The sequence below is a fragment of the Poecilia latipinna genome, unplaced genomic scaffold (genome assembly GCF_001443285.1).
Source record: "Poecilia latipinna isolate Pla-1442-1.1 unplaced genomic scaffold, P_latipinna-1.0 Scaffold3, whole genome shotgun sequence".
Lineage (NCBI taxonomy): Eukaryota > Metazoa > Chordata > Actinopteri > Cyprinodontiformes > Poeciliidae > Poecilia > Poecilia latipinna.
In genome coordinates, this window is record NW_015112619.1 from 973406 (window position 1) to 990420 (window position 17015).

At 39.1% G+C, this 17015-nt stretch overlaps 1 protein-coding gene and 1 long non-coding RNA gene across 3 annotated transcripts in view; one reads left to right on the top strand and one right to left on the bottom strand.

Annotated features, from left to right (window-relative positions):
- The window catches only part of zfhx3b (zinc finger homeobox 3b), a 355565-nt gene that overhangs the window by 182405 nt on the left and 156145 nt on the right, over positions 1-17015 (bottom strand). For both annotated transcript variants that reach the window (XM_015049272.1, XM_015049125.1), the window contains exon 3: positions 9948-10018. The gene's annotated coding sequence lies outside the window, so the exon portion shown is untranslated. The remainder of the gene's footprint in view (positions 1-9947; positions 10019-17015) is intronic.
- Positions 5430-10118, top strand: LOC106957894 (uncharacterized). Its single transcript, XR_001427054.1, has 2 exons — positions 5430-5730; positions 6030-10118. It is a non-coding gene; the product is annotated as an uncharacterized LOC106957894 (long non-coding RNA).

Below are 17015 nucleotides of genomic sequence, written 5' to 3' on the forward strand. Positions count from 1 at the left end.
TCACATGACCCAGGTTAGTTTAGTAAGGTATTTGAAAAAAATATATTTTGTGTATATTTTATGTAAATTTGGTGCTTTATCCATAGGAACTGTTTTGTCCCTATTCTCAAGAATCACTGTTATATTTGTCATTTATTGGCATTGCTATATGGGGTCCCAATGAAATTTTGAATTCAGCACAAAATCTTTTTCACTCCTTACAAAGGTCTTTCTGCTTTGGAGCCCATTTCCACTCTGGGTGCAGGACGCTGACCTTTTGCTAACATTTCAAACACACCTTAAAGCTTACCAGTGTTAAGACAAAACTAAGAAATCTTGACTTTCCCTTCTGCTTCAATAGAAAGTTTTAACTTCATCCCTAACTTCTTTATTGTGTTTCTTGGTCTTTACGTTGCTGCTAGTTCACCAACCTCATTTACAAGCATTCCTCTTAGTTCTTCACAGAGCAGACTGAGATTAAATTACACAGAGTCAGACTACATCTACAGATCAGGCAATTTTTGACGGCAGATTTTAGATTTTATATAGGGATATTAGAGTAAAAAACATTGAATTTTAGGATTTGGATTGTGAATAAAACTAATGGGTCTTGCCAGTCAATGGTCTCACCTGCATTTGTACAATATAATGAGACATGAGGCTCTTTTTGTAACGTATTATAGTGGATATCATAATTTAGTAAGTAGCAAATAGCGCCTTTTTAGAATAAAACACAATAAATCTGATAGTGTGCTCGATAAATTAACAGTAAAAACCTTAAGTTTACAAGTTTGGAGTGAGACTGTCAAGGACCCCGCCTCCATCCACTGTTGCTCTGGGCAGAGGGATAAAGCTTCTCTCACTTCCACATATTCATTTACCCCCTACCATCACGCCAATTGAACCAGGGAGTCTGGGGGTAGGCAAATTGATATTCACCACACATCTCCATCCCCCAGCCAAAACCATCCCCACTGGAAACATTATTTCATTACATATATTATGCATTCAGCAAAAGGGAGGTAGTGAATGTGCGCTATGCAGATGCCTGCGTGTGGGTGTTGGCAAACTCAGATGTTTCCCTCTATGTATACATGACTGTGACATGCCTGTTGTGTTTTTTTTTTTTTTATTATTATTATTATTTTTATAAAAAAAAAAGAGGGTGTAAAACAGATAAAATGCCCCAGGGGTCCAGAGTTAATGGTACTTGATTTACTTTGTGGAAACAAAGAGAAAATATTTATTTCATACAGTTTTGTGTCAACACGAAAGAAGTGATATTTCAAGTTTTACCATGCGTGGGGGAAAAAAAAAAAAAAGTTTCCTACAGAGTTATGATGAATTTTCTCTGTTCATCCGAGTCTTCGCGTCCACATGTGGATGTACAGACTGTGCCTCAAGCAGAGCAGGAGATAAAGAGACACAAGAGAAAGGAAACAGACCAGAAAGAGATGAAGATAGAGAAGGGCAGATCTTACATGTGACAAGCTGCTCTTTGGGCCCAGGTCCAGATGTCACCAGAGCAGTTTTTGTTTGTTAATGTCTTGTTTTAAAAGCCCCCTTAATAGTGACTGCCGCCTTTCCATTAAGTCTTTAAGTGGCTCAACACAACATAGTCTTGTCTGATTTGAACCAGAATCAATTTGGAAAAGAAACCATTTTGCTTCTGTTTAAGCACAGCTCTGTCTCTGCTGTGGCATGCTGACCTTTCCAGAGGTCTGTCTTGTGCTTCTAGGCGGGGCTAAACAGAGGATATGCTGGGCTAATTAGACTGATTGACGTCAGAAGGCACGGTGGCTTGTATCTGAACCGTTTGTCAGGACTCACAACTGCATCTCTGTTAAGGACTCTCAGACTCACAAGTCACTCTGATTTCATCTTTTTGTGCTGAGCATAAATTCTTTTTTTGCTCATTTTTCTAGCATATGGTTTGCTTTTATTTTTCTAATGGATGCTCTCTTTTTTTTCCCCTTGTGCAGAAATTGAAAAACAAAACACCTGCTTGGTGGTAAATAATACAGTTAGCTTTGGGTCGACTTCCGCTTGGGGTCTTCCTGTACTTAGGGAAAGGTTTCCTTCGCTCAGACTTGGAAAAGTCTGAAAAGCAGATGCACTGGGTACATCAACCACACATCGTGTATTTGGATGCTCTTGAGTAAGATTCCTAATTTAGAGTCTTAAAAGTGACTGTCTGCAAGAACAACTTCTGTCTCCTTCCCTCCTGTTAGACGCTTATTGAAGATCAACCATCCCATCAACTGTCTACTTTACTTTATACTTTTTTTCATCTATCCCATGCAGCCAAATATTTTGTGATTGCACATTGACCATGGTGACACTTACCTAGAGGAGATTGGTGAATTTTTAACCATGATCAGCTGGTTTAGTCATATGTCCCAGCTTCTCACACAGATTTAAGTTCATAATTTGACTATATCACTCCAAAACCCAATACTTTGACAAAAAGTATTTGTCAATACTTTTTAGGTATTCATACATGGACCATTATTGGTGTGCTTTTGATGTCCTGCACATCTCATACATATTTGTGCTTGACCTGTGACATTAGTAAAGTCAAATTGGACTTACTACAGAAATTTAGAAAAAGCTTTAACTGCAAGAAACATATATTAAAAGATAAAATATAAAAACAGATAAGGAATTCTAGTTTAAACCTGTCTACATAGAGCAACATAAAGGTTCATGCTACATGTGAACACACCAAATTTATGCACTGCATTGTCTGACTGCTGGTACAATGGCAGTACAGAATGTTGGCAAAACAAATAGGTCCATTCTGTCATTCCTAACTAATGTGCATTTGAGGGAATGGAAAAAAAAAAGTCCTCTTCAAGTTGCATTAGCTTCTTCATCTCCTACCCATTTTCAGTTGGTCTTACTATGAATTTGTGGTGCAGCTTCAACATTTATGTGAATGCATAAAATGCTCTGAGAGCCGTTCAGTGGGAGGAAGTTCACCAGAGATCAGGATTCGGTCCACATTCGCAAACACTCATGCATCCAGAAAAATGTGGCATAAAGAGGGGCCTGGCGGAGAGAAATCTCACCTGCAATTCAAGCGGATTACTCTGCCCTTTTATTTGCTCTCGTTTGGTTGCAGGGGGGAATGTGCTCCACTCTGACCTGGGGGCACTCATCCAATCAGCTCGCTATCTGCTGCAAGGGCCTCCATAATAGTGACATTTTTCCACCTCGTCAATAAAGTGGTGAAAGCCACCCTCCACCCGCTACTTGACCATTTAACTTCTTCCTGAAAAGGCCCTTTCTTTCTGTCTGTCTCTGTGTCTGACTGAAATCAATAAAGGCAGAGCAAGGAAAGAGGACGATCCAACAGCTGCATTAACTGGTGGTCTTGACTGTGGTATAAAGTGGGCTGCTGGCAGTGGAGCCTCTCATTCGTCCAATGGTGCAAGAATTCTGCTTGTGATCTACATTATATGTTGTCATTTTGTAATGCAGTGGAGACTGAAAAAAACATTTTTTAAAGTCTCAACAGACATGAAGGGTCTCAGTCACATACACACACACACACACACACACACACACACACACACACACACACACACGTGCAAGTGAGTGACAATGAATATAAAAAAATGACAATTTTAAAATATTCACGCAGAGAAAAAGGTGACAATTGTATGCAAAAACACATTAGCACATATATAAACTCTGCAGTCTCTAATGATCATTGCTTGCCATGACTCATTTAGCAGCTGCATCCACACATCACGACATGTCTGCAGTGATTGACATAATGGCATCAGAGTGAGAACAAAATGTCTTCCAATAAAGGAGCAGGAGGGAGAAAATGAGAGAGATGGGTTACAACTCTGCCCGTGCTGAAATGAGTGTAGTGCTTTGTTTGGTTATGCTGTCTGAGCTGAAATTGATTTCTGTGAGAAGCATGCACCAAAGAGCCTCTGCTTTCAGATGAAATAAATAACATACTCTTGTGAAGATGGGGGGGGGGGGATGTGGAAGAAGGAACAGAAGGGGGAAAATGGGATCAGGGAGGAAGGCAAGAAACAAAGATGGATGGGGTCAAAATGATTTTATGAGGGGAAAGAAAAGCAGGGATGAAAAAAAAATGGAAGGAAATGTCTAAATGTGCCATACTGAATTCCATGTGTTCAGTCTAGTGCAGCACTGAGGAGACACAGACTGGGAGACATCTGGAGCAGAGGAGGATAACAGCCACATGCCGCTCTCCAACCACAGACAACATGATGAGGGATTAAACTTCATTGCAACATGTTATGGTAATGAATGGTCTGTGGCCAGTTCTGAACGTGTTAGAGTAATCACCACTTTGCAGCATGTGTGAGTGACACTTTTTGGATGTGCTCGCAAAATGCTTGTGTCTGCCTAAGCGAGTGTGGAAATAATATGGTTCCCTACAAGTTGGCCAAAGCAGAAAACATGCAAATTAAAACGTGCAACATTTAAGCAGTTGGTGTAGTGCGCAATATCTCTCATAATTTGTTGAACATCGTCTATTAATAGAAGACGGGCAGGACCAGACCTTGTGGTCTGAGCCAGCGTCTGGGCATCTGGGTCTTGGACCGGTGCCAGAGAGGGAGGAGAGCAGACGCAGTCAGACGTCCCAGAGTGGTGAGGTTGACTCTGGGTCACACTGGCTGCCTGGCCTTATGGCTCACAGATGTTCATCTGCCTCAACAAGAGTTGTGTTTCTGGAAAAATTTACACCATGTTGTGCCGCATGCTGGAATAATCTCCTCTGTTTAATGAAGATCTCGTAGATCATCGATCAACAAGACGCAAGCAAAAAGCATGTTTGTGGATTGCAAAGTCTCCCGAAAGCAATGAATCTGCCACGCAGTTGCACAGAGCTGAAGTGTTGTGGCGTTCGAGTCGCCTGCCCCGTCAGTCTTTCACAAGCAAAGCGACAGATTGTTATTGCTGTACAACAGAGCACAGGAGGAGGTTGTAGTAGGGAGTGGGGGATCAAGGCAGGTACGACATTTCTGGGGTGGTCATGACAGAAAGAATGCATTTTCTTAATTTGGGTTATATATATATATATATATATATATATATATATATTGTCCTCAGAGAAAAGCAGAGGTACAACGCCATGAAGCAATAAATTAAAAGTCCCTTGCCACTTCCTAAATTAATCTACTGTACAAAGAGTGGGAGCAGGTGGAATTACACTGCAGGCAGAGTGAAATGACTCATATATTAAACTGCTGATCAAAACGTTTGCAGTCTGGAAAGTGTTGTTGAATCTAAGAGGAGTTGTTGTGCACTAAGCAAAGATATAAAAGAATGGCAAAATGTGCCAGTCCTATCCTTCGCATGGCACAAGGCAGGCAGCCAATCAGATGGGTGCAAGCTCTCTTGCAGGCGAATGACATGGAATGTTGCCTGTCTCGTGGCCCCGCCTTCCGTCCCCACTGAACTGCTGTTGCCCATAATGATTTTATAAACATTTTGCCAGCAGATCAATACCTGTATTGATCAGGCATTGTGAGAGTGATCCGTCTAAAACCCAGAACAGCCTAGAGCTCAGAGGTGGGAGGAGCAAAAGAGAGAGGCTGCATAGAGGATGGCGAAGGAGAGCGAGTCTGCAACCACAGTGAAAAGGAAAAGAGGTGCAAGGTTGGAAGAGACTGAGGGAGAGGCGGACACAGAGACGGAAGCAGGTGAGGATGCAGATTTCGGGAAATGCTGCCAGGCCGTTGGGACTGAGGAAAACAAATGGTAATTGCTTTCTCGTTAACAAAGGGGAGGGGGGCGACGGCAACTGATGACAGTTTCGAGACAGTTAATGATGACAGGAAAAGTGGGAATAACTTTGTAAAATTCCTGCTCTAGTTCAGGCCTGCTATAGCATGTGACACAAACAGGTACGCCACTGCATGTGCATGACTGCATGAGGTCAAACGAGATTGTTTTCTATACATCTGTGTGGGATGATAAGATAAGTGATGATAATGTAAACAAATTCACAGAGGTTTATGTCCAACTACAGTTTGATTTATTTTTTCTGTTATTCCTAGAAAGAAACTCTTAAAGGAGAGATGGAGGAGACTGAGAGCACACTGCTGCTCTGAATCTAATTGCTGCAAAATGATCAAAACTTACATTTCCTGAAACGTCCTTAACATTCAGGAGAGGAATAATTCCACATCACCATTATGGAAGAAGAACTGCAAAAGCATATTAAATGTAAAGGCAATACCAAAAGACAAACATGGCAGCATGAAGACCATCTTCAACGTACAGGATTGCTGCCGCTTTGTAAACACGTGGATGGCTGGCTTTTTGGAATACTTTTTTACTGTCTGGGAATTCACTAAATTGGATGATTGCTTTACATTTAAAACACAAGTAGGAGATTTACTGAAGCGATGACTCACTGGATGACTCAACACAAGTTCAAGGCCACAATCTGCCCTGCGCTGGAGGACAAGTCAAGCGCTTTTGCTGTCATTCCCTCGTGCTGTGGGGAAATCAAGCTTCATTGATTGGTTTTTAAATAAGATGTGTTGTGCATAAATGAGGATCTGAAGGAAGATGAATTCCTCAAACGAACTGTGGGGGAAGACCTTGATGCTCATGAACTCGTGTGCTCTGGAGACTAGTGTGGAAAGCACTCAATGAAAAAGGCCTGATGGCTCATGCCTCTTTGACCAAGCTAAAAAAAAAAGAAGAATTTAGGCTTTTCAAGGCTTATTAAGGGCAAGAGACGCTTGTAAACAATTTTCCTAATGAATTAACAAAAAAACACTGAGCAAAAATTTCATCAGCTGACCTTTTGTGTAGCTTCTCACCTTCCAAACAAAGCATGTTACTGGGATTTTATGTAATAGACCAATACAAATGACGCATTATTGTGAGCCAAAAGGGAAAGGATAGAAAGACTTAAAAACACTTCACAAATAAAACCTGAGAACTATGGTGTGTATTTGAATTCAGCTTATGCTTTTCAATAATTGTAAAACAGCCCTCTACAGCCAGAGGATTGGTTATGATTAAGCTAAATGTGCCCTAGTCAAAATCCTATAATCCAAGTGAGATGCTAAGTATAAAAGTTGCTATACATACAGCTTAGATTAGACTTAATTTGCTAAACGAACACACCAGAAAAACCTTGCAACTGTATTTGCAGTAAGTTTAGGTTATTGTTCTGCTATAAAGTGAATATACACAAAGGTTTCAGGTCTTTTGCAGCCACTAAAGAGATTTCCTTCCAGAACTACTTAGCTCTATCGATCAACCCTTTAACTCTCATTAGCTTGTGAAGTAAAGCATACCCACAGCATTATGCTGCTATGAACATGTTTTACAATACTACCCTAACCCCCCCGAAGCAATTTGCATTGCCTTCTTCAAGGCTTGTGGCAATCAGTAACAATCCTCCCATTAACAATTGCTTACTTTCTGCCACTCTTTCATAAAGACCAGACTTGCAGAGTGCACAAAGAACAATAGTCCTGGCTATTATTCTGAGTAGTAGATGTCTGCAACTACTCCAAAGTTACCATGAGTCTCTTGGATGCTTCTCTGAATAATGCTCTCTGTCATTGGTGGATGGGTTCCAACGATACGTGTGGTATAACATTGCCAATTGAAAAGAGTATACGTGGTGATTTCTGAAGGAATATGGAGCCGATTTGTATTAATTGCATCAGAGTAAAAAGAACCGAACAGAATGTTTTCTATACTTTTAGTTACTTTTTTTTTTTTTTTTTTCACGAAAACACCTTCCTTCTACTTCAGCACTATTTTGTTTTGGGTTATCACACAGTAAACTAAGGTCTGTGGTTGTAATGAGGCAAAATGTGAAAATGCAAGAGCATTAATAAGTTTGGAAGGCATTTCACTTTCTCAGTTAAACACTTAACACATGCAATGACACAGCTTTGTTAAAATATTTTTTCTCAATGCCTGTTAAATAAGAACAACCAATGTTTATAATGGAATGGGAGGAATTGGTGAAACAACATATTAAGCTGAAATAGATTATTCCTTCTTGACAACAGTATGATTAGTAAGAACTCCATTGTTTTGCAACATATGCAATGTTCTGAGTCTCAGACGTTTTCCAGACAATCAAAACAACTTTCATTAAAAACTAAATGTAAATGAATAATAATGCAAAAGCATTGTTTCCCGGTGAGAGGTAGGATGCAATAGTTGATTTAAATTCAGATCTTGAGCTGAAGTTTAAGTCAAGTACATAGAAAATGAGGCACAAGAATCAGTAAGCAGAAGACGTGAAGCTGAATGTGTAGTTAGGATAAGCAAGTAACACCTTAGCTTCGTTTGATCAATGTGCAAATTATGAATCATGAAAGGATATAACTAAAAATTATTCATTATGGTGACATGATAAATTGCACAAAGCTTTTAGATACTATAGCAACATTATTAGAACAAGTGAAAGAAAAGGTTGAAGAAAAAGGACATTGATGTCACTTTCTGTGCAAAGAATTGTGTTTTATTGGGTGAAGTGTTATTTATTCACTGCAGTATTGTATACATTAAAATTAGAGAGAGTTATATCACTGCATAATATAATAACAGTAATATTGGTGCAATGCAAAATCTCAACTGTCTATCTATCAAAGTAAAAGTTAAACTAAATGGGTACATTTTTTTCCACAATGTAGTATAACAATAAAGTGCCATTCTTGTTTTTTCAGAGCTTTGTTAAAGTGAACAAACATAAACTCATCTTTTCATTTGGAATTATATTGCCAAGACTAATGAATGTCTTAGCAGGTGTATGAGCAAATGAACCACCTGCAATTAATGTTTTCACAAAGACGATTGCTCAAAATCCATAGAAACATTACTCTAAAAGCTGGGTTCAAGTATTCTTGATTTTTTTTTTTAAAAGTCAATAAATAGTTCGACTAATTAAAATTGCAGCGTATAAAACAAGTCTGAAATACTTAAATAACCCCCTGTTGAAGCTTCTTAAGCACAGAAAACGCTATAATAAATAGCTTCCTTTGCATCCTGTTTTAACATGATTGACATTGTCTCTCACTGTGGCCAGTGCATGAATTATTACAATAAAATTATTCGACAACAGTTTTGGCCCCTAGAACAAAACATTGAGTTACTGATCATGATTTGCCCTTTATACACATTGGTAATCCTATTGTCTACAAAAGCTTAATTACACAAAGATAAACTCATAAGCATTATCACCTCACTCAAAGACTTAATTCATGTGCTATCAAGGCAAAATTTGTGCACCGAGTCGTTTTCATCTATCCATTCATTCTTTTGATTAATTCCTTCTGTCAAAAACAAACCTTTGGATGAGTGCCAAACATCAAATTAGGGTATTCATTAGACACATCAAACATAAATTACTATTCAATTAACAAGCCAGTCGAGCTGAACTAATCAACTAATTAGGCCATGTGTGTACACAGGAAAGCTAACAAAAGCACGAGTCCCCTGGGAAAGCAGTGAAACCCAGAAGAAGAATGACAGCAAGGATGAAAAGCTACTGGTTTGAGAGGGAAAAGGAGAAAGCCACTAGACACTTGGCGCACGGTTAAGCTGTTTAGCTCCTCTAATCATAAACTTTATTGTGTTGATGCATTACTTTGATCAGTTTCAAACTGCTAAGTCAAATTGACTCGCAAAGCACATAAAACGCACACACACACGCAGAAAAACTGTGCTTAACCCAACATTAAGATTTCAAAGAAAATTGTCTGATAATGGGAACAGATTACCTTTTCTTCTTATTTTTATACAAGTTCAGAGCAAAAAAAAAATAAAAATACTGCATAATTCCACATAGTAAAAACAACAAGGTAATGTCTTATTGTTATGACAGCGGTTCAAATATTATCTGATAGAGAATGTTCAAAGAACTGGGAGATTATTCTATTCTCTCTTTGTCAGAGCTTCTGTGTCAGAGATGGTCTGTCTGTCTGTCCCAAACATACCTTTGGTCCGAAGCAGCTCGAGCCGGCCAGGCTGTTCAAATATCGTCTTCACACACTGACCAGGCTGCAACCTAAGAGGGAAGCAAACATACAATATGCATGCGTTTATACAGTGGAAAACAGCCCGACTAATACTGTTAATCATTATTGTACCATTTGTTGGAGAATATATATATATATATATATATATATATATATATATATATATATATATATATATATATATATATATATATATATATATATTAAAAAAAAAACACACAGTCTGGAGTCACACCCTTTGGACCAAAAATGTGATTAAGATACAAACTGACTGAGACAGTTCTCCCCATTCCACCCATCATATCTAAATGTCTAAGGTCTGCTGGCGCTCCACTAAAGGCCAAAGGCGGCTGTCGAAAGGAGCACACCATTATTGTACCAGTAAATGTCAGAACAGCCCCATCTAATTGTGCCATTACTAATTCATGTTTATTAATGCTGTGATGTATGATGGCTCCACAGACAGACTGAGTTTGTCTGTGCTTGTCATGTAGAGCTTATTCTTTGCTGGTGACGGCTGCAGGGAGAGTAGCTGTTGGGCTGGGTGGTGGGTGTGGGGTAGAGGGAGCATGAGAGCAGCAGTGCCAAGTGGTGTGTGACTCAAGCATGAAGGCGGTTGACTGATGGTGCCGGTGCCTTTTGCTGGCCTAGTGCCAGGGTCCCCAGGTCCCCAGGTCCCTCGTGTCCCAGCCGCTCAGTACCCCAGAGCCTCTGGGCAGAACAACAGTTATTGTTTTCATTGCCGACCAATTAGCAACACTTACGCCTTATTTAGTCATGCTCTAACGTGGGCTAATTAGCTCACATTAGCGCTTGACTACATTAGAGCATCACCTTGTCCCTCGCACCAACACCAGGCGTCATCCTGGGGAAGAGTGGGGGAATGTGGGGGGAAGAGGAGGAGGTGGGAACGGTGGGAACATGAGGGGAGGTGGGGCTGAGCTGGAAGGATTACAAGAGCACCAGCCCAGCTCTGTGGATCAGCACTTTTTAAGAGATCTTCAGGGGCCTGTTGGCTGAACACATAGCAGGAGAAAAGGGCAAATACAGCCCAGTTACACTTTTATAGAATGCTTTGTGGAAAAACACCCCAGACACACACCTTGGTCTGGCAGCTCGGTTTGTCATATGGCTCAAGGGGCTCCGCTGGCCTATCACATGACCGTTGTAATGACCTTAAAGGGCAGCTTCCTCAACAAGCTCAGGCCACTCCCACTGGCTGAACTGTTCAGTGCAAAATACAGCTCGGGTCACTGCATAATGTGATGCATCTGGCCCTCAGGGTGGATATTAAAGCAAAAAAAAAAAAAAAAACATCATCAACATAGAGCAGAAACCAGGCCAGAAAGATGCAAGCTGACAAGCAGGGCATAAAACTGTACTGTGATTTGAGGAATATGAAACTATATGCTGCGATATTAATAAGATACTTTATCAGAATTACCTTTATTATGATCTTCCGGTGAAGTGAGGAAAATAACTAAAACTTTTCTTTTTCCAACAATAAAAAATATTTTTTTTTTTTTTTTTTTTTAAAAAAGCCAGAGCAATGCATAGTGTTATAGCTGTAGCTCAGTGAGTACATGTGAGAAGATAAAGGTCAAAGGTAGGTTCAGCTTAATTTCAGCATCCTATACATATGTATAAACAAAACCCATCAATCTTTTCTGGTTGGAGGGGTATAAAGGAAATTTGAATCCTTAAATATTAAAAAAAACAGAATGAAGAAATATATACACCATATGTCTGATCTGGAAACACACACACAAAAAAAAAAACACTGATGCAAGGGATCCCAGGCATAATTTTTTGTGCTTAGCATTTGACTGGTGGCTACACTCCAATCATTGCAGCGGTGGGTTCTCCTCATCATCTACAACTGCTAAGCAAAGGCGGGGCTATAAATGAAATATCACTTTCCATTTTATCTCCGGGGGGCAAAGGGATGCTCTGAGCCAATCAGAACCTTACAAGTCAACCCCTGGCCTTTTTCATCTCAATATGATTACCATTATCTTGCTGAAAATTAGACACATCTCACTATTGTTCACTACCAATGGGGGGGACAGTAGTGGAGGTTATTTAAAGATAAATGCTTAAGTGCTCATGATGCATGCAGTAATCACACACCAGCGTTCGCGGCAGAATGCAGCACGCAGTCTGATTGGATGAGGTAGATGTGCACCAACAAGGCTTTGTTGTGATGCTTTAATGGCGAATGCTTAGCATGTAAGCAGCTCCTTATTTGGCTGGTAAACCCGTCTGGCAGGAAGGTTTCTGAGAACAATTTTGCATCTCGACGAGGAATTAAAAAAACAGCTTAAATGCTCAATTTGAGCTCACTTTAGAAAGGAAGCTCAGGTAGTTATACAACCTTGATTTCACTGGTTTCCATAGGCAACTGGTTCACTGCTGGTTCACTTATAAACATGAGCAATGAGAGGGATAATGTCCTCCGAGTAACAAAGCCATTAGGTGACAAATATGAATAGAACTCTGAAAAGCTGAAATTACATGACAACATGAGACTTGTGGGTGTAAAAAAAAAAAAATAGTTGAGTGTTAGTCTTTTTATAATCTCGAGTGGTAGAAAAAACTTTTTAACCTTGTTTATGTTGATGCTTTGAGGGCCAGTGGAATGTTTACCAGCCAAGTGAAATACTCCATCTGGTTTTTATGGAGGCCCATGGATCTGTGATTTCTAAAGTATGCATTCATGCGTAGAGTCAAAGTTAAATGAAATAACATCCTCTTTAAATTCTATGACTTCATGTCATTGTAAAAATATAGTTTATTAATTGAAATGCTAGAAATGATGCCCAATATACTTTTTTTTCTTTTTTTTTTTACAATGATTGTATACATTCACAGTGTTTTAAGATTCTTACACAGTATGCTTTACATATGGGAATTTACCATGGACTATTATCCTAAAGAAAGATATAAATCTGTGGGTGAAATATGTATAAAGTAATCTCATAAAATTATTCTATGCAGGCATGAGCTTCTATAGTGTATTGGTAAGTGTTTTGGGGAAAAAGGTAGTTGCCAAAAAAAAAAGTATTTTAAATAATAATGATTTAAAAAAAAATATTATTTAAGATACTTTATTTTATTTTATTTTTTATTTTTGTAATCAGAAAATTCTGATTACGAATATGCTAAGACTAAGTATTTTTCTGTCATTTTTGATATTTTAATTAGACGTATCACTAGTAAGAAAGAGTAAGTTTATCCTCGGAAGCGGGCTTGACATCATGCTTCTATCTAACACCGGCTTTAAGAAAAGTCTGTTCTGATTTCAGAAGTACAATTTTTTTATTATTATTATTATTTCACCAAATATTTGTGGATTTGCTGTAGAGCCCAAAATTATTCATACTCATGCTAGATTTAGATTTTAAGTAATATTTTTATTTCAACTGCAAGTAATTCTAACAACTTGTTTGAAGTGGCCCATGAAGAGCCCTGACTGGATCTGACAGAAGATGTGTAGGGAGTTTTAGGGTAATGGCAAAAAGGATTTTGGCTAAAAGCTGCTTAACAATTATAAGAATAGTAAAATTGCTGTGGTGCCAAATATCAACTGATTATTGAGAAGATCGTGAATACTTTTTGAAATGCCTTTTTTTAAATTTTATTTTATTTTTTATCAAATGTAAATAAAAACAGCTTTTTTCAAAACTTACATCTTTTTGCATTGTTTTCCTTTACTTTGAAACATGCCTGTCTCATTTCCAGTGACAAATTTCTTGGCTGAATGAAAAATAATTTTACATCTAAATTTGCCAGAGGTATGAATATTTTTAGCTTAAATTACTTTTTTTTTTTCTTTTTTGTCGTAAATTGGCGAGTTCTGCTCTCAGGATAACTATGCCTTTCACCTTCCATCTGCTGTCATGTTCCTTCTACTGAAAATATCACTCCTGTCTGTACCACATAATTCCTTAGGGAGCCTTATTATTTCAAAGAGCTTGGTTTAAAGCTACATGTTGTCAGTTAAACTACAGACTCACCAAGTTTATTTGGTTAGGTCCTGCGCACCGCCCAAACTTGTGGGCATGAATATAACGCATCTTCATATACACCTTTAGAGTCAGCTGCAGGTTTACAAGTAATTGTTAAGGTTCTCAAGACCTAATTTGCATCAATGCGTGCATAATGTTCAAGAGGGTCACAGGCTAGTTCTTTTTCAAATGTTATATTTCCATGATTGGCTCATTCTCTCCATTTCCTGTTCATTGTGTGCAAGCAACCCCTATTGTCTGCGGGTAGATTCTGCTCGGCCCTGAGAGGGGCCATCCCCAGGGAATGCCGCATCTTTTATTAATCAGGGCCGCTGCACCACAGCCCTGCTTATCTAATTTAGCAGCCTGCCTTGATACAACTATGTTGGACTTGGTGTAGGAAGAACGGGACATAGGTGTGGGGGTGCAGCAGGGCGCGGATAGAATGGGGGTTGGGGTGCTACCTTTGGATTTTCCATATTGTGGAAGGGATGCTGGGGGTGAGGGGCGGTGGGGGGGGGGGGCACCGAAGGGAGGTAGTGACTTATCAGACACCTCGTCACCAAGTTTTAGGACTGAATCACAATACAGCAAATTACCTTCTGCTGACAAGAAAAAATGAGCACGGCCCCCATACAACAAAAATAGGATTGTCAGGAAGAGGTGACACATTGATTGCTTAGTATGCGCATCTAGAAAGCTGGGGTTCAGAGGCGTCCTTCCTATATATATGTAGAAGAGGCTCAGCAGTGCACAGCACAGCCATAACGGGGAATGAGAAATTGAAATGCCATGTTAGATTGGAGTCTCTTCCTCGAGCCAATCTTTCTAGTCTAGCCAAGGCTGGCCCATATTAGTCCACTACATCATAGTACAAACCTTTGACTTTTAGTAAATAAACCTAAACCTACAAAACATAAAACAATTTGATGCTAGGCGATAGTATAATCTACCTGAACACGATTCGGTGTACTGTTGTATGAATTATATTATTTTTAAGCCCAGATTTTTATTTTGTTTTTTCTTTTCTGGCCGGTCCTCCTCCCCTTTTTCCTCTCATGTGTGTCATGGCTCAGATGAATCAGTGTCACCGGTGTTGAGAGCACTTACTGTCAACCCTTGCGCCCCAGGCTACAGCACTGATGGACACAAACTATAAAATATCAGCCCCCTGGGGACACATCGCTCAAGCACTGCCCCACAGCCCCCAGGGGGTGGGATCTGGTCAGCGTGTATGCATTTCGGTGAGGGTGTTGAGGAAGCAATATGCCAGTGTGTTTGTCTGTTTGTCTGACGTGATCGTCTAATTATGATCGTTTGGGTGCTTTTCCGCATCATTTCTGTGACTGAGTTAAAAGCACAGCGAATGAGGAGGAAATTATTTACAGTGTGCAGAGTAAAGCTACCATGTTGTTTTATCATTGTTCCGTTTATCTGACTGGATAACGCGATTTAAAATTCAAGAAATAGCACAGTTACTTGCTTGGTGTATCACAGAAAAAGAGAAACCCTCATTTCCACTAAATGAAACCACTCAAAAAATGTGAGGCAACTGTATGGAAAAGTCACCAAAGAGTCAATAAAATTGGCTGCATCAGCTGATTAAGAAGTAAAAATCTCCTTCTCCGAGACAAAAAAAACAAAACAACAACAACTAAGATTTAAACTAAATGACGTGAAAGGGAAAATCAGAAATAGTAAAACAAAAATATTTGTCTTCCTCAGGTCACCTGGGCGACTGATTCCTTTTCATTTACAACTCTGCGAGTTTATATCTGTCAGTGTGAAACTCAGTTGTGTGCTCCGCCCAGTTTATATGAAATATTGTGCCTTGCAGAAGTATTCACACCACTGATTGTTTTGCATTTCGGCACATCACAAGAGGAAGGAAATACAATTAGAAAAATTGAGGAGGAATTCTACATAGTTGTCTACATTTTTTGTAAATAGAATCTGAAAAATGTGATGTGAATTTGTATTCATAACTCCTGAGTCAACACTTTGTAGAATCACCTTTTACTGCATTCATGGAGGAAAGTGTTTTGGGGTATGTCTGCCGGTTTGTGTCAGAGATAAACTTTAAAATAACTCATGTTCATTCAGGTTAGAGGAAGAGCGTATGTAAAAATCTAATCTAAGTGTTGCTACAAATTCCCCCGGTTCTTTAGGTCTGGACTTTGACCGGGCTACTCAAGCAAAATAACATTCTTTAATCTAAGCAATTTATTGCACGATTTGCTTTGCGTTTACAGTCAACGTTGGACAAGTTAGGTGATTTCTGAAAGCAATTAGCTGTACTGGATATTATTTAAGGGAAACCAGAAAATAAAAGCACCCCCCACGTTACATAAATCAAGTTGTAAAAGTTACAGGAAATTCATATCCATTTTCTTCCACTTCAAAATCATGCTCTACTTTTTAAAAACGTTCAAGTGGTATGAATATTTTAGAAAAAGAAAAAAAACTGCTAATGAAACTAACAGTTTCAACACAATTTTCTGTTTCATGAGATTGAACTTTTAAGATAAAAGGAAACCAAAATGCATCTCTTAACATGCCTTTGACCCATCTTTTAATACTGACTATTCATTTATACCACCTCAACTGTGGCTGCTTCATTCAACTAACAACATTAATAAGGTTTGTATAAGATTCAAGGACAAGATTATAATAGAGAAAATGAAACAAGGAACTGAACAGTTGACTGGAGAGTGGTGGTGCTTAAGCTCCCTAGAGTGTACACTCTAGTGGTCTTAAGCACCATGAAAGCTTTTCAGATGACTAAAGAAAGAAATTCAAAGGGAAACCAAAAAAAATAAAAATAAAAAGGAATTACAGCAAAAAATGTGTGGCTACTAGAGGTGTGCCGATCGATCAAATGTGTGGCTACTAGAGGTGTGCCGATCGATCGGCCACCGATCATAATCGGCCGATTTCCGTGAAAAAGTGTATGATCGGTGATCGCCGATCACGGTCTCTTGTTGCCGATCACAAACCGATCACCTGCATCTCATTTCGC